General features: G+C 34.6%; 1 pseudogene; it reads left to right on the forward strand.

Annotated features, from left to right (window-relative positions):
• Positions 1–521: 521 nt before the first annotated feature.
• Positions 522–16,681, forward strand: part of LOC122738836 — a 59,522-nt pseudogene continuing 43,362 nt past the window's right edge.

The raw sequence follows: 16,681 nt of genomic DNA on the forward strand, positions 1-16,681 counted from the left end.
TAGCATGCAATGTCATGCTATAGCTATAGTAAATAATAATTATTTTTCTCCTTTTTATCCCTTGCCAATGATTTCATTAAGGTAGTGAGCTGTGCATGAGGATGATCCTTCTTTGGTTTATACATCAGTAACTTGGTTGTAAGAAGATGAGTGACATCTTTTGTGTTATTATTCAGTCATTTTAACTTGTCTGATTCTTTCTGACCTCTTTGGGGTTTTCCTGGCAAAGATACTGGAGTGGTTTGCAATTTCCTTCTCCAGTTGATTTTATTAGAGGAAATTGAGGCAAACAAGGTTGAGTGACTTGCCCAGGGTCAAAAAAGAAAAGCCTAGATTTAAATATTTGGGCAGCAATGTAAAAAAAGTGGGAAACAGAATGATGTATCTTTAATTCTACCAACATTGATAACATTTTTTTCTACTAAAGTTAAAAAAAAATCTCAATTTGTGTAATGCCATAGGTAAGGGTAGGCAACACAGCATTGTAAAATGAATAATGGCAGTTCCATAGATTACAAATCATGCATCAGCAGCCTAATATGGCATTTGGGAAAGTGACAGATGAATTATTAGGTAAGAGAAGACTGCAGTTGTTTCTTTTAAAATTTATATATAGAAAGAAAAATTTTGCTTTAGAAGAGTAAGTTCTATTCCTTTTTTAAATACTTTTCCTGAGTTTCTTGTAATTCTTAAGTAACATGATTAAGGAGGGAATGTTAGATCATATAAAAACTAACCAGGTGTTATAATCGAATCATAGGAGTAGAAAGGACATTAAGTATTATTCTCAGCCCATGGGAAAGACTAGGACTAGAACTGCAGGTAAGCAAAATAAGCCATTGTAAATATGGTATATTTTCTAAAATGCCAAAAAAAAAAAAAAGCCAGCAAGGCTCATGGCTCTTTCATCCCTTAAATAATGATTACAATTTATTTCTTTATTTAACAAGTGCATATCATTTTCCCTAAGTGCTGAGGAGACAGAAGGAAGGTAGCAAGAAAGGCTGGAAGGCTGGAAGGCAGGAAGGAAGATAGAAAGGTAAGAAGGAAGGAAGGAAGGAAGGAAGGAAGGAAGGAAGGAAGGAAGGAAGGAAGGAAGGAAGGAAGGAAGGAAGGAAGGAAGGAAGGAAGGAAGAAAGGAAGGGAAGAGAAAGAAAGGAAGAAAAAAATTCCTGTACTCCAGGAATTCATAATCTAGTTGAGCAAATAAAATAAAGCCTGAGTTTATTCAGCAGTTGTAAGAGTGTAAAACAGCTGAGGATTATATTTAAAAATGAATTTTGTAAGCAGTAAGTACTATAACAGTTCAGAAAATGGAGATATCAATAGAGGGTAAGGCACAAGGAACAGATGAGCCTGGAATTGGAATCTGGAAGAATAAGAATTGAATACTTGGAAGGAAAAATGGTACTTTCCACATAGAGAGAATGAGATAAACAAAAACGGAAATTAGTTCAGAGGGTGGTATGACTCTCAATTTTTATGATTATTAGGCTTATGTTAAAATATATTCAATTAGCATATTAAAATGTAGCTTTCTAAAAAAAATTTTTAAAGAAAAGGGGGACAGCTAGGTGGTGCAGTGGATAAAGCACTGGCCCTGGATTCAGGAAGACCTGAGTTCAAATCCGGCCTCAGATACTTGATACTCACTAGCTGTGTGACCCTGGGCAAGTTACTTAATGTTCATTGCCCCACCAAAAAAGAATTTTTTTTTAAATGTAGCTTTTGGGGCAGCTAGGTGGCTCAGCAGATAGAGAACTGGCCCTGGATTCAGGAGGACCTGAATTCAGATCCGACCTCAGACACTTGAAAATTACTAGCTGTGTGACCCTGGGCAAGTCATTTAACCCCAATTGCCTTACCAAAAAATAAATAATTTTTTTTTAATTAGAAGCATAAACTATTACTAAGGTATTAGATTAATCACATGAACAAGTTTCATATCCTTTCCTGTTTCCCAGTTTAGTAGAAATACAGGAAGAACATGATTAAGGCACCTAAGGTATCTTAGGAAAAAACATCATAAAGGGAATTAAGTCTAGAAGTGCTGAATTAAAAAAAAACACACCTAGTTCAGAATACTGCTAAGGAGAACTCATGAAACCATGTCAAAGAGTTTAAGACTTGTATTTTTGCATTTTTATCTGATATTATGATAGCTCTTTGAGGTGAGGAAGTATTGCTTTGGTCTTTGCAGCTTTAGATACTAGTATAGTACCTACACATTTTAGGTACTTGATGTTTCATGATTCACTGATTGAAAATAATTTACCTCTCTCTATTTAATGGTATTTTATTCTTTCAATTACATGTAAAGACAATTTTGAGCAACATTTTTTATAAAATTTTTATTTCCATTTTTTTTGGCTGGGGCAATGACGGTAAAGTGACTTGCCCAGGGTCACACAGCTAGTAAGTGTCATGTGTCTGAGACGAGATTTGTGGTAAACATTATTTGTGGGTGGGTGTATTTGTAAGCTCTTGACTGGCTCGCCAAACTATAGGGCCAAAATTTAATATATGGAAAGTTAATTGGGGGACTCGCCAAAAAATTGAGGTCCCGGAAATAATGAGGGTCTTTTAGGTTCAAAGCTCCCTCCCCTCTGAACTGGCCTTTTAGATATTTTTCCCAGGCTGATAAGAAAGGAGCCTTACAGCTTCTTTTCCACAAAAAGATCCAATTTTATTACTTGGGAATTAATTAAATAACAAAGGTGAAATTAATAAAAATCAAAGATAAGGAAGTAGGGAAAAAGAAATACATATAAATTTTCTTAACTCTAAACTAAGTCTATGCAATCCCCAGATCATTTCCAATTAAGCTAATTCAAAGGAATTTGTGTTCACTCACCACACCTGGGATGTCTGCAATTGCTCACACCACCAGAAAGGCAGAAGCGAGAGAGAACTAGCATTCCAGAAGTGCCTCAGCCTCCCCTCAGAGAGTATTCAATCTTCTTCCCCCAAAAGGGGAGGTCCTTCAAAAACTGCCTGTGGAGAGTTCTCCTTCTGATCTCAGTAGCATATGTAACTTCAGGGTGGGCCAGGTGTGGCCCCTCCCAAATGAGTTAGCTAAATTCCAATAATTTTTACCACAAATAATTTTTACCACAAATTTGAACTCAGATCCTTCTGAATCCAGGGCTGGTGCTTTCTGCATGGCACCACCTAGCTGCTCCCTTTATTTCTATTTTAATTCCTCTACCCCCACCCCTTCCCCTTCCATAAGATGGTGAAAAATTGATGTAAGTTATATATCTGCAGTCATATGAAACATATTTTGGTATTAATCATGTTATATAAGAAGAAACAGAGCAAAAGGAAAAAATACTATGAAAAAAAAATAAAAGTGAAAATAGTATGTGGTATGTTTCTATCTTCATTCTTTCCTGGATGAAAAATTATTTTCAATCATTGGTCTTTTGGAATTATCTTATATCATTCTATGGTTGAGAAGAACAAAATCAATCATATTTGATCTTGGTACAATATTACTGTTACTGATCTCTTCACTTTGCATGAGTTCATGTAAGTCTTTCCAGATTTTTCTGAAATCCAACTTCTCATCTTTTAATAACACAATAGTATTCAATTGCATTCATATATGACAATTTTTTTAGCCATTCCCCAACTGATGGGAATCTTTTCAATGCCTAATTCTTTGCCATGACAGAAAGGGCTGCTATAAATATTTTTTACATGTAAATTATTTTCTCTTTTTGTAATCTCTTTGGGATACAAACTTAGTAGTGGTACTGCTGGATCAAGCGGTATACAGAGTTTCATTGACTTTGGGCATAGTTCCAAATTTTTCTCCAGAATGTTTGGCTCATTTCACAACTCTTTCTCCTGTGCATTAGTGTCTCAGTTTTCCCACATCTTCTCCAAAATTTATCATTTTCCTTTTCTCTCATACCAGTTAACCTGATAAGTATGAGGTAGTATTACAAAGTTGTTTATTTTACATTTCTCTAATCAATAGTGATTTAGAACATTACTTCATAGAGTAGAGAGAACTTTGATTTCTTCATCTTCAGTTGTGGAATGAATTGCATTTTTATAAATTTGACTTAGTTCTCTGTTCATTTGAGAAATGATGCCTTCATCAAATACTTGTTGGAAAATCTTTTTTCCTCAGCTTTTCTAATTTCCTTCTTATCTTGGTTACATTGCTTTTGTTGGTGCAATTAAAAATAATATAAAATTGATAATAATTCTGATGTTACTTTCCTGAAATTGTTTCTTATTACTCTTTGATTTAGAGACATTTCATTAATATTTTATATGTTCAGGTCATCAAAATTGAGCTGGTGTAGTTTTATAAGTTAAACAGATCACTATGCAGCTACCTAATTTAATGCAACTGATTTTACATGTTCTTTAAATTAATAGGGAATCCAAATGATGAATGTTCAAAGGATATGATCAGGTAGTTCCCAAGGGGAAAAAAAAATCCAAGCTATCTTTAGTAATATAAAAAAATGGTTTCAAGTTGCTAACAATTAGAGAAATGCAAATTAAAGAAACTCAGTGTTTCATCTTTCATGAGATTAAAAAATTTTATTAAAAATAAAAAAGAACAAATTTTGGAGTGACTGCAAAAAACCCCAACAACCCTACATGTATGAATACAAGTATTCTTTTGGTGGATCTGTGTATTAGGAAAGCCATTCTGGAAAGCAAAAAAGTTTCTAAAGAGTGAATAGTCTTTGACTTCCTATGCCTCAAGGAGACCAAATGAGGAGGAAAGTGGCTTATGTGTATAAAAATATTTACAACAGTTCTTTTTTTTGGTATATGGAGGCAAAGATCTAGAATCTAGAGTAATATTGATCAGTTAGAGAATTGTTGAACAAATTATGGTATATTGATATAATGCAAAACTTTTTGTGCTATAAGAAATGAAGAAAACTTATTTGAGAGTAACTTTGGGGGGATTTTGAGAATTGATTGAAAATGAAGAGATGTGAACCAAGAAAACTATTTAAAATATGGCATTAACACTATGAGAGTGAACCTTTGGAAGATTTAAGAACTCTAATCAAGACAAGGATTGAATGAATTCCAGAGGGTGGATAATGGAGAATCCTGCCTACTTTTTGATAGAGAAGTGATGGGTTAGTATGCCAAACTAATGCATAATCAATAAAGGATGTGAATAATGTGCATGGAGTTTTTTGGAGATAAATAAGAAATGTTCTTTTTGACTATGAATATTTGATACAAGAATTTTGTTTTCCTTTTTGGGGGGAAGTAAGGGAGGGAGATAAAATGAAGAAAAAACAAGTGCTTAATCATTAAAAATGAAATTTAATTTAAAAATAAAATTAAAATAGGGGGGAATGATTGCTGTTACCATATTATTCAGTCGCTGTAAACTTGATGACTAGACAGGCCTCTCACATATCTAAACTATTCTTTACCTTTGAAATTTCTTGAGAGATTCACAAGGCACTTTCATCACTTCTAATATAGATTCTCTTCTGGTGCTTCAATTCATATATAAAGAAGGTTGACATCAGCTGATGATCAGATTAAATCCTCAATTTATTCTGGGTTATGGGAAATGTTAAGGCCCCAAGAAGTGAATAATTTTCTTATGAAGAAACTAGATGAAGAAAAGTAGCAGGCCAGGGAATGAGGTTTGTAACATGCATAGACTTAATGCATAGGAGGAAGGCAAGTCAGCAAAACAGAGATGGTATAGGCAAAGAGATATAAGAGAACATGAAAAATATGTCGTTGTGAAAGCCAAGAGAATCACCTATTGGGAAAGGGGGTTAAAATATAAATAGATAAATTCAATTAACAAACATTTATTAAACATCAAATATATACACAGCATCGTGATGTTTTTTGGAAATAGTCACTTTTCCTAAAAAACAATAAATTCTACTGGAAAAATATCACACACACACACACACACACACACATATATATGTGTGTGTGTATAGATATGTGTATGTATATACATATATGTATATATACACATATATTCATTTTAATAGTATTTTGGGTTTTTTTTCCAATTACATGTAAAGATTGTTTTCAACATTCACTTTTGTAAGATTTTGCACAAATTTTTCTTTCTCCTTTCCCTCCCCTTCCTGACGGTAGGAAGCTGTATAGGTTATATAATCATACTGAACATATTTCCACATTAGTCAGGCTGTGAGAAAAGAATCAGAATAAAAGGGAAAAAGCACAAGAAAGAAGAAACAAACAAACACCCCCCCCCAAAAAAAAATGAAAATAGTGTGCTTTGATCTGCATTCAGATTCCATATGTCTTTTTTCTGGATGTGGAAAGCATTTTCAGTCATGAGTCTTTTGGTATTGGATCACTGTATTGCCGAGAAGAGCTAACTTTCAATTGATCAACACAAAATGATTATGTTAATTTGTACAATGTTCTCCTGGTTCTTCTTACTTCACTCAGCATCAGTTCATGTAAGTCTTTTCAGGTTTTTCTGAAATCTGCCTGTTCTTCATTTCTTATAGCACAATAGTATCCCTTTATGTTCATATACCAAAACTTGTTCCGCCATTCCCCAATTAATGGGCATCCCCTCAATTTCCAATTCTTTGCCACCACAAAAAAAGCAGCTCTAAATATGTTTGCGCATGTGGATCCTTTTCCCTTTTCTTATGATCTCTTTGGGATACAGACTTGGTAGTGGCACTGCTGGGTCAAAGGTTATGCCCAGTTTCATAGTCCTTTGGGCATAGTTCCAAATTGCTCTCCAGAATTGTTGGATGGACTCACAACTCCACTAACAAGGCATTAGTGTTCCAAGTTTTCCACATTTTCTCCTATATATCATTTTTCCGTTTTTGTTGTATTAGCCAATTGGATAGATGGGAGATAGTATTTTAGAGTTGTTTTAATTTGCATTTCTCTAATCAAAAGTGATTTGGAGCACTTCTTCATATGGTATAGACGGCTTTAATTTCTTCATCTGAAAACTGCCTATTCATACCTTTGATCATTTTTCCATTTGGGAATGACTTATATTATTATAAATTTTATTCAGTTTTTTATATATTTGAGAAATTAGGCCTTTATCAGAAACACTGAATGTAAAGATTGCTTCCCAACTTTCTGTTTTCTTTCCAATCTTGGTTGCATTGGTTTTATTTGTGCAAAAATTTCTTAATTTACGATTATCAAAATTATACACATTGCATTTCATATTGTTCTCTATCTTATCTTTGGGCATAACTACTTCCCCTCTCCATAGATCTGATTGGTAAATTACTCATTACTTTTAATTTGCCTATGGTATCACTCCTTATGTCTAAATCATGTACCCATTTTGACCTTATTTTGCTATATGGTATAAGAAGTTGGTCTAGGCCTAGTTTCTGCTATACAACTTTTCAGTTTTGCCACCAGTTTTTGTCATATAGTCAGTTCTCCTAGAAGCTGGAGTCTTCGGGTTTATCAAATAGTAGGTTGCTATGGTCATTTACTACTGTGTCTTGTGTATCTAACCTATTACACTGATAAGCCACTCAATTTCTTAGCAAGTACCAAATAGTTTTGATGGTTGCCATTTTATAATATGGTTTAAGATCTGGTATGGCTAGGCCACTTTCCTTTGCACTTTCCCCCACTAATTCCCTTGATATACTTGACCTTTTGTTCTTCCCGGGGAATTTCATTATTTTTTCTAAAAGTATAAAGTAGGTTTTTGGTAGTTTGATTGGTATGGCACTGAATAAGAAAATTAGGTAGAATTGTCATTTTTATTATTTATTATATTAGCTTTGCTTAGCCATGAGCAATTTATATTTTTCCAGTTGTTTAGATCTGATTTTCTTTGTGTGAAGTGTTTTGTAATTGTGTTCATATATTTCCTGGGTTAATATTGTTTACATTTGTTTTAAATGGAATTTCTCTATCTCTTGCTGCTCGGCTTTGTTTGTTGGTCATATATATATAGATACTGACTGCTTATATGAATTTCCTTTTTATCCTGGAACTTTACTAATGTTGTTAATTGTTTCAAGTAGTTTTTTAGTGGATTTTTTATGATTTTCTAAGTATACCGTTATATCAACTGCAAAGAGTGAAAATTTCATTTCTTTCTTCCCTATTTTAATTCTTTCAATTTATTTTTCTTCTCTTATTCTTAAAGCTAAAGTTTCTATACAATATGAAAAAATAGTGGTGATAATGGACATCTTGTTGCACTTCTGATCTTACTGGGAATGCGTCTAGCTTATCCCCATTACAGATAATGCTTACTGATTTCAGATAGATATTATTTATCATTTTAAGGTAAGTTTCATTTACTCCTATGCTCTCTAGTGTTTTTTGATTTTTTGATTTTTTGTTTTTTGGGGTTTTTTTGGTGAGGCAATTGGGGTTAAGTGACTTGCCCAGGATCACACAGCTAGTAAGTGTTAAGAGTCTGAGGCCAGATTTGAACTCAGGTCCTCCTGATTCTAGGGCTGGTGCTCTAACCACTGTGCCACCTAGCTGCCCCCTCTCTAGTGTTTTTAAAGAAATGGGTGTTGTGTTTTCTCAAAAGCTTTCTCTGCATCTTTTGAGATAACCATATGATTTTGGTTAATTTTGTTGTGGATGTGGATGGTTATTTTTAATGTGGGGGACTATGTTGACAGCTTTCCAAATATTGAACCAGCCCTGTATTCCTGGTGTAAATCCTAACCAGTCACACTATATTATCCTGGTGATAAATTGCTGTAATCTCTTTACTAATATTTCATTTAGAATATTTACATCAATTTTCATTATGGGGACAATAGTGCAGTGGATAAAACACTGGCCCTTGATTCTGGAGGACATGAGTTCAAATCCAGGCTCAGGCACCTCATACTTACTAGCTGTGTGACCCCGGGCAAGTCACTTTACCCTCATTGCCCTGCCCCCAAAAAATATTAATTAAGGAAACTGGTCTATAATTTTCTTGCTCTGTTTTGGTTCTTCCTGTCTGATTATCAGCACCATATTTTTCCCATAAAAGGAATTTTGTAGGACTTCGTCTATTTTTCAAAATAGTTTATATAATATTGAATTAATTGTTCTTTCACAGTTTGGTAGAATTCACTAGTAAATCCTTCTGGCCCTGGAGATTTTTTTCTTAGGAAGTTCATTGATAACTTGCTCAGTTTCTTTTTTCTAAAATGAACTTACTTAAATAATTTATTTCTTCTCCTGTTAATCTGAGTAGTTTATATTTTGTTAATATTTATCCATTCGCTTAGATTGTCAAATTCATGCCGTTCATACAGTTAGGCAAAATAGTTACTAACTATTTTTAAAATTTTCTCTACATTGGCAATGAATTCAAACTTCTAATTTTTGACACTGGTAATTTGGTTTTCTCCTTTCCTTTAAAAAAAAAATAAAAGGGAGGCAGCCAGGTGGCACAGTGGATAAAGCACTAGCCCTGGAGTCGGGAGGACCCAAGTTCAAATCTGGCCTCAGAAACTTGACACTTACTAGCTGTGTGACTCTGGGCAAGTCACTTAACCCTAATTGCCTCACCAAAAAAACCCCCAAAAAACAAATTAACCAAAGTTTTGTATATTTTATTAGTTTTTTTCATAAACTAGCTCTTAGTTTTCTTCATTAATTCAATAGTTTTCTTACTTTCAATTTTATTAATGTTTCCTTTGATTTTCATAATTTCAAATTTGGTATTTCATTGGGGATTTTCCATTTTTTTCTTTTTTCTAACTTTTTAATTTGATGCCCAATTTCTTGATTTGCTCTTTTTTTACCCCCAGGTCCATGAGGGTTAAGTGACTTGCCCCTGGTCACATAGCTATTAATTTTCAAGTGTCTGAATCCAGATTTGAACTGAGGTCCTCCTGAATCCAGGGCCATTGCTTTATCCACTGTGCCACCTACCTACCCCGATTTGCTCATTTTTTAAAAAATTCATGTAAGCATTTAGAGACATGAAATATCCCCTAAGAACTGTTTTGGCTGCATCTCATAAGCTTTTGTATGTTGTCTCATTATTGTCGTTCTCGTGGATAAAGTTATTGATTGTTTCTGTGATTTGTTGTTTGACCCACTCATTGTTTAGAATGAGATTATTTAGTTTCCATTTAATTTTTGTTTTTTTTTTCCCATGGCTCAGTATGTAACTTTTACTGCATCATATTCTGAAAAGGATGCATTTACTCTTTCTGCCTTTCTTCATTTAATGGTAAGGTTTTAATGCCCTAATATACATTCATTGTGTGTGTGTGTGTGTGTGTGTTTGTGTGTAGGTATGTACTATGTACCACTGAGAAGAAAGGCATATTCCTTTCTATAGCCATTCATGTTTGTTTTTTGTTTTTTTTTCCCCCAGTGGTGTATCATAACTAACTTTTCTAAAATTCTATTCACCTTCTTAACTTTTTTTCTTATTTATTTTGTGATTAGATTTATCTAGTTCTTGGAGGTGGAGGTGGAGGTCCCCCGCTAATGTAGCTTTCCTTTCCATTTCTTCCTGTAACTCACTAAGCTTCTCCTCTAAGAATTTGGATGCTATACCACTTGATGTATATATGTTTAGTATTGATATTACTTCATTATTTATGGTACCTTTTTACAAAATGAAGTTTTCTTCCTTACCTCTTTTTTTTTTTTGGTGAAGCAGTTGGGGTTAAGTGACTTGCATAGTGTCACACAGCTAGTAATTGTCAATTGTCTGAAGCCCGATTTGAACTCAGGTCCTCCTGAATCCAGGGCTGGTGCTCTATCCACTGTACTACCTAGCTGCCCCTCTTTATCTCTTTTAATTAGATCTTTTCTTTTGCTTTTTGCTTTTTGCTTTATCTGAGATAAGGATTGCTACCCCCTATTTTTTGTTTGTTCATTTGTTTATTTTACTTCAGCTGAAGCATAATATATTCTGCTCCAGAATTTTGTCTTTACATTGTGTGCATGTCTCTGCTTCAAATTTGTTTCTCTTAAACAACATATTGTAGTTGAAAACTATCTCTACATGTAACTGGAAAATAATAAAATACTTTTATTAAAAAAAAACACATATTGTAGGATTATAGTTTTAAAGCCACTCTGTGAGTTGCTTGCATTTTATGGGTGAGTTCATCCCATTCACATTCGCAATCATGATTAGAAACTGCATATTTCCCCTTAATCCTATTTCCCTTTGTTTATACTTTTCTCTCTCCTTTTGCCCTGTCCCTCCTCACCACTGTTTTACTTCTGATCACCCCCTCCCTCAATCTGCCCAAACTTCTTTCAGTCTCCCTCCCTTTTTTTCCCCCTTCTCCTCCTTCCTCCTTCTCTTCTATAAGCAGTCCCTTTGTTCTTTCCCCTTCCCCCACCACTTTCCCTTCCCTCTAGGGCAAGATACATCACTATACCCATCTGAAAGCCTGTATTATCCCTTCTTTGAGCCAAATCCTAAGAGAGGAATGTTCAAATAGTACTCACTCTCCATTTTTTCCCTCTTTTTGACTCTTCACTTCTTGTAATTTACCCAATTTTGCTTCTTCTTCTCCCAGTATAAACTTTTTTTAAACCCTCATTTTTTTTCATAACATCACATCAAAATAAACTAATACCAACTCCTTCTCTCTATGTATACTTCCTCTATCTGCCCTAATAGAGATACTGTTTCAAGAGTTACAAGTGTCAGGGGCAGCTAGGTGGTGCAGTGGATAGAGCACCAGCCTTGGAGTCAGGAGGACCTTAGTTCAAATCTGGCCTCAGATAATTGACACTTACTAGCTGTGTGACTCTGGGCAAGTCACTTAATCCCAATTGCCTCACCAAAAAAAAAAAAAAATAGAGTTACAAGTGTCATCTCTCCATATAGGGTTGTAAACATTTAAATTTATTGAATAACATTTTTTTCCTGTTTTCCTTTTTCATGCTTTTCTTGAGTAATATTGAAGATCAAATTTTTTGTTCAGGTCTGGTCTTTTTATCAGGAAAGTTTTAAAGTGACCCCCTATTCATCAAAAGTCCATATTTACCCCTGAAAGATTAAGCTCAATTTCCCTGGGTACTTGATTCTTGCTTGCAAACTAAACTCCTTTGCCTTCTGGAATATCATATTCTAAGCCTTTCAATCTATTGATGTTGAAGCTGCCTGGCTATGTGTTAGCCTGACTGTCACTCCTTGATATATAAATTATTTCTTTTTGGCTTCCTGCAGTGTTTTTTCCTTCACTTATAATTCTGGAATTTGATTACAATATTCTGTGGAATTTTCATTTTCGTCTTTCTTTCAGGAGCTGATCACTGTAGTCTTTCAAAAACTATTTCACCCTCTGGTTCTAGGATATCAGGGCAGTTCTCCATACTTTCCTGAAATCTGTTGTCTAGGCTCTTCTTTTGATGAAGTCTTTCAGCTGGTCCAATACTTCTTAAATTGTCCCTCTTTGATGTATTTCCCAGGTCAGGTGTTTGGTCAGATGAGGTATTTTATATTTTCTTCTATTTTTACATTCTTTTGATTCTGTTTGACTGATGTATGATGTCTGATAGAGTCATTAGCTTCCATTTGCACAAGTCTCATTTTTAAGGAATTATTTTCTTCAATAAGCTTTTGCAACTCATTTTCCATTTGGCTAATGGTATTTTTTAAGGAATTGTTTTCTTTTTCTTTTTTTTTTTTTTTTGTGAGGCAATTGGGGCTAAGTGACTTGCCCAGGTTCACACAGCTAGTAAGTGTCAAGCATCTGAGACTGGATTTGAACACAGGTCCTCCTGAATCCAGTGCTGGTGCTTTATCTACTTTGCCACCTAGCTGGCCCTAATTTTTTTTGGTTTTTGTTAGTTTTTTGCAGGGCAATGAGGGTTAAGTGACTTGCCCAGGGTCACACAGCTAGCAAATGGCAAGTGTCTGAGGTTGGATTTTAACTCAGGTCCTCCTGAATCCAGGGCCGGTGCTTTATCCATTGCACCACCTAGCTGCTGAGGAATTGTTTTCTTTAGTCAATTTTTGTCCTCCTTTTTCCAAGCTATTGACTCTCTTGCATAAATCTCATTTCTTTTCCCAATTTTTCTTCTACCTTTCTTATTTGATTTACAAATTCCTTTATGATCTCTTCTAAGAAGGCTTTTTGTTTTTGATACCATTTCATATTGCCCTTTGATGCTTCACATGTAGGCATTTTGGAAATGTTGTCCTCTTCTGAGTTTGTGTTTTGGCATTCCCTGACACTATAGTAGCTTTCTATGGTTAAGATTCTTTTCTGTTTTCTCACTCATCTTATAGTCTATTCCATGTCTCTGAAAGTTGAACTCTGCTCCTGAGTCATGGAGGTGTGTGTGTGTGTGTGGGGGGGTTCTTTCCCAAGCATCTCTTGCTAGGGGCTTAGTTGAATCATCTCTTTTTTCTGTTTTCTAACAATCCATTACCATTATTTATTTAAAATCCAAGCTCAATATTCTCTTCTTATGTGACTTACTCTACTCTATTTATTCTTTCATGTAGCATATTATAATATAAAATGAATTGAATTTAGTGAAATATAAAGATGCAATTGAAATGTTTTATCTATTTATGTTACCTACCTGAGAAATACTTTTAGTGAATGACCATTAATTATTTTATTATTAGAGATAGGGCCTGGAACTGTGAATTTGTTAAAAATGGCAAATCCTGGATGAGGAAAGTGCTTCTATCAATACATATAAACACCATCCTACCAGCTTGAAGTTCTAGAGAAGTATCCAGAACACTGAGAAATCAGCTTCTTTGTCCAAGTTGATATGGCCAGTGTTAGATAAAATCTGGACTTCTGACCAGATCTTATTGATTCTGGGATCATCCCTTTGTGGGCTATATCACACTGCCTTGAGTATTGTGTGTAAATTCATTTGTCCAAGTTATTTCATTCTCCTCTGATCATAATAATTAATAGGTAGAAATATGTTATCACTATAAAATTCTTTGAAATATTATATACCATAAGATATAAATCTGCGAATGAGAGAATCTGAGGCACAAAATTCTGAGCATGATCAATTTATTAACAAGGATATCAATTGACAATAAAGTGAGATTCCAAGCCTATCAGTGGCCAGAGATGCAGTAAAGAAGAAGCACAATTTTTTTTGGAGTTGGAAAAGGTGTAGGTTAAACTTACATTTGTCATAATCATGATAGGTTATATGTAGAGGAAGGTTTCCAAAGGAGAAAAAAAAAAAGAGTTGATCAGCATCTTCTGGAAAGCCCTGGCTTAGGCAACCCTCTATAACACAGTGATCCAGGGCTAAGCTTATAACCAAGCAGAACATCTTATGATCATGTAGACTCCTGCTCCTTCCTCCTTTCCAGGGAAAGATAGAGTCCAGATTTGAGCCCAGAGAAATGAGGAAGTAAAATTCTTATAAAGAAGTCAAACACATTTATGGAATAATGTTAAGAAGTCAAACTGTCTTTTAAATCAAACTACTTCTTAAGTACTGATTCTAGTGACTAGATACGATTTTTTTTTTTAGTGAGGCAATTGGGGTTAAGTGACTTGCTCAGGGTCACACAGCTAGTAAGTGTTAAGTGTCTGAGGCCGGATTTGAACTCAGGTACTCCTGACTCCAGGGCTGGTGCTCGAGATACAATTTTCAATCAATAATTATTAAATAAAACAGAATAAATTCCAGTATCAGTTTTTCAGTTTCACACCTTAGTAGATTGAAAGCCAGTCTCAGGGTCATGAAAACCTGTGTTCAAATATACGTTCTGATTTATACTGGCTGTGTGACCTTGAATAATTCACTTAACCTTTGAGTAACCCCACCCCCTGTCCTGACCCAGATTCTTTATAAGACTAAAGTTCAAAATCAAGTGTACATTATAATTACCATCATGTTATCTTTACTAGGAGTTTTTTAATACCAATGGAATTGCAGGTCCAATTTAGTATTTTTATATTTGTGTTAAATATATATTTTTAATTAAAAATCTAAATTTACTACCACCATTTTCAAAATAATATACATTTTCAATTTTTCTAGGAGCTGCTAGCTTCCGGTTCAGCACAATATTGTTAGGGCTTGTTGTTAGCTTTCATGTGTGCAAAAGACAGAGAAGAAAAAGCACATAGATGGTTATGATATAAGCTTTAAGAAACCATAGTGATTTAAAAAGCCTGAGTGACATGGACCCAAATATAATCTTGCAAGTAGTTTGTTGAAGGGAGGGAGAACAATTGATTTTTTTCAAAGCTGCTCCAGTATGATTTCTTAACTCTTGTGGTATTGCTTTGCTGTATTGATTGGTACTGATGGTTATCTCACAAAATCTGTGCAGTGGCTAGCCCAAATAGTTATCTGTTCAACACTTCAGTGTGCCACATATTTCCATCAGTTGACCTCAGTTAACCTCTTTTACTTTGTCAAATCTAAAATGTTAGAGTAGAAGTCCAACTAGGTCTTTGCCATATCTCTCCCTGTGACAGGGAAAACACACTAAAAGCAAGAGAGAAAAGAAAACAGAAATGCTTAAAACCATATCAATGAAGTCCCTTTCCATGAGCAATTATTTATATGAGAAGAAAATCTTATCAACAAAAAAGAGGTTAAAAATGAAAACAAATAGGACACTTTTACATAAGCTCTGCAACTTTTATGTAACTGTTGTTGTTCAGTCAATTCAATCATGTCCTACTTTTTGTGAACCCATTTGTATTTTTCTTGGCAAAGATATTGCAATGGTTAAACATTTATTTCTCTAGCTCATTTTTAGAGAAACTGTAACATTTTACAGAAAACTGAAACAAACATGGTTAATTTACTTACCCAGGGTCACACAGCTAGGCAGAATTTGAACTCCAGTCTTCCCGAATTCTGGCTTAGCACTCTCACTACTGCACTGACTAGCTTCCCTGAATATAACTAAGCAATTTTAAATTATAAGGTCTCCAAATGTCTTCCATATGGCTCATTTTCTATAATTAACATATAGTAGAAAAATTACCACTCAACATTTTTCATAGTATAGGTGGTTTGGGGAAAACTGGAGCCATTGTATTTTTTAATCAGTAAAAACTTGTGATGAAGATCATTTATTGAACAATTAATTTACATGCCACAGCTAGTCTCAGAATATTTTTGATGGAAAAAATGTAATTTAAATCTGATATTGTTTCAAACAAAAAGCAAGAACTCTTTTAATCAAAAATAGGAAAGTGCTGAGGTAACCAGCATTTTAAAATCATCCTGCCTTGGGGCAGCTAGGTGGCACAGTGGATAGAGCACTGGTCCTGGATTCAGGAGGACCTGAGTTCAAATCCAACCTCAGACACTTAATAATTACTAGCTGTGTTACCCTGGGCAAATCACTGAATCCCAACTGTCTCACACCCTCCCCCCAAAATCATCTTGCCTTCAACAATTGTTCTAATTGTCCAAAGATTTACTAAAGTGGCTATGGTTACAGAGACCAGGACTTTACTGTTTTTAGCAGCAGTAATATGACTTCTTGTGTAATGGCCACTTTAGGGAAAGAAATATGATAGAAGATGGAAGTTAGCAAAGTTTCTGATACATAGAAGGCACTTCCAAAATGGTTACTGATTGATTCTGAACAACTGCTTCACCATTCTATAGGCACACCTCCTTTTAGCCATATCCCCTGCCCCCAACCATGAACAACGATCAGATCATCACTACTATTGCTCCTGAATGACTATAAATCCACTCTGTAGTCCTGCTTAACATCCCTTTAGTTTTC

This window comes from Dromiciops gliroides, chromosome 2 (assembly GCF_019393635.1).
Source record: "Dromiciops gliroides isolate mDroGli1 chromosome 2, mDroGli1.pri, whole genome shotgun sequence".
Classification (NCBI taxonomy): domain Eukaryota; kingdom Metazoa; phylum Chordata; class Mammalia; order Microbiotheria; family Microbiotheriidae; genus Dromiciops; species Dromiciops gliroides.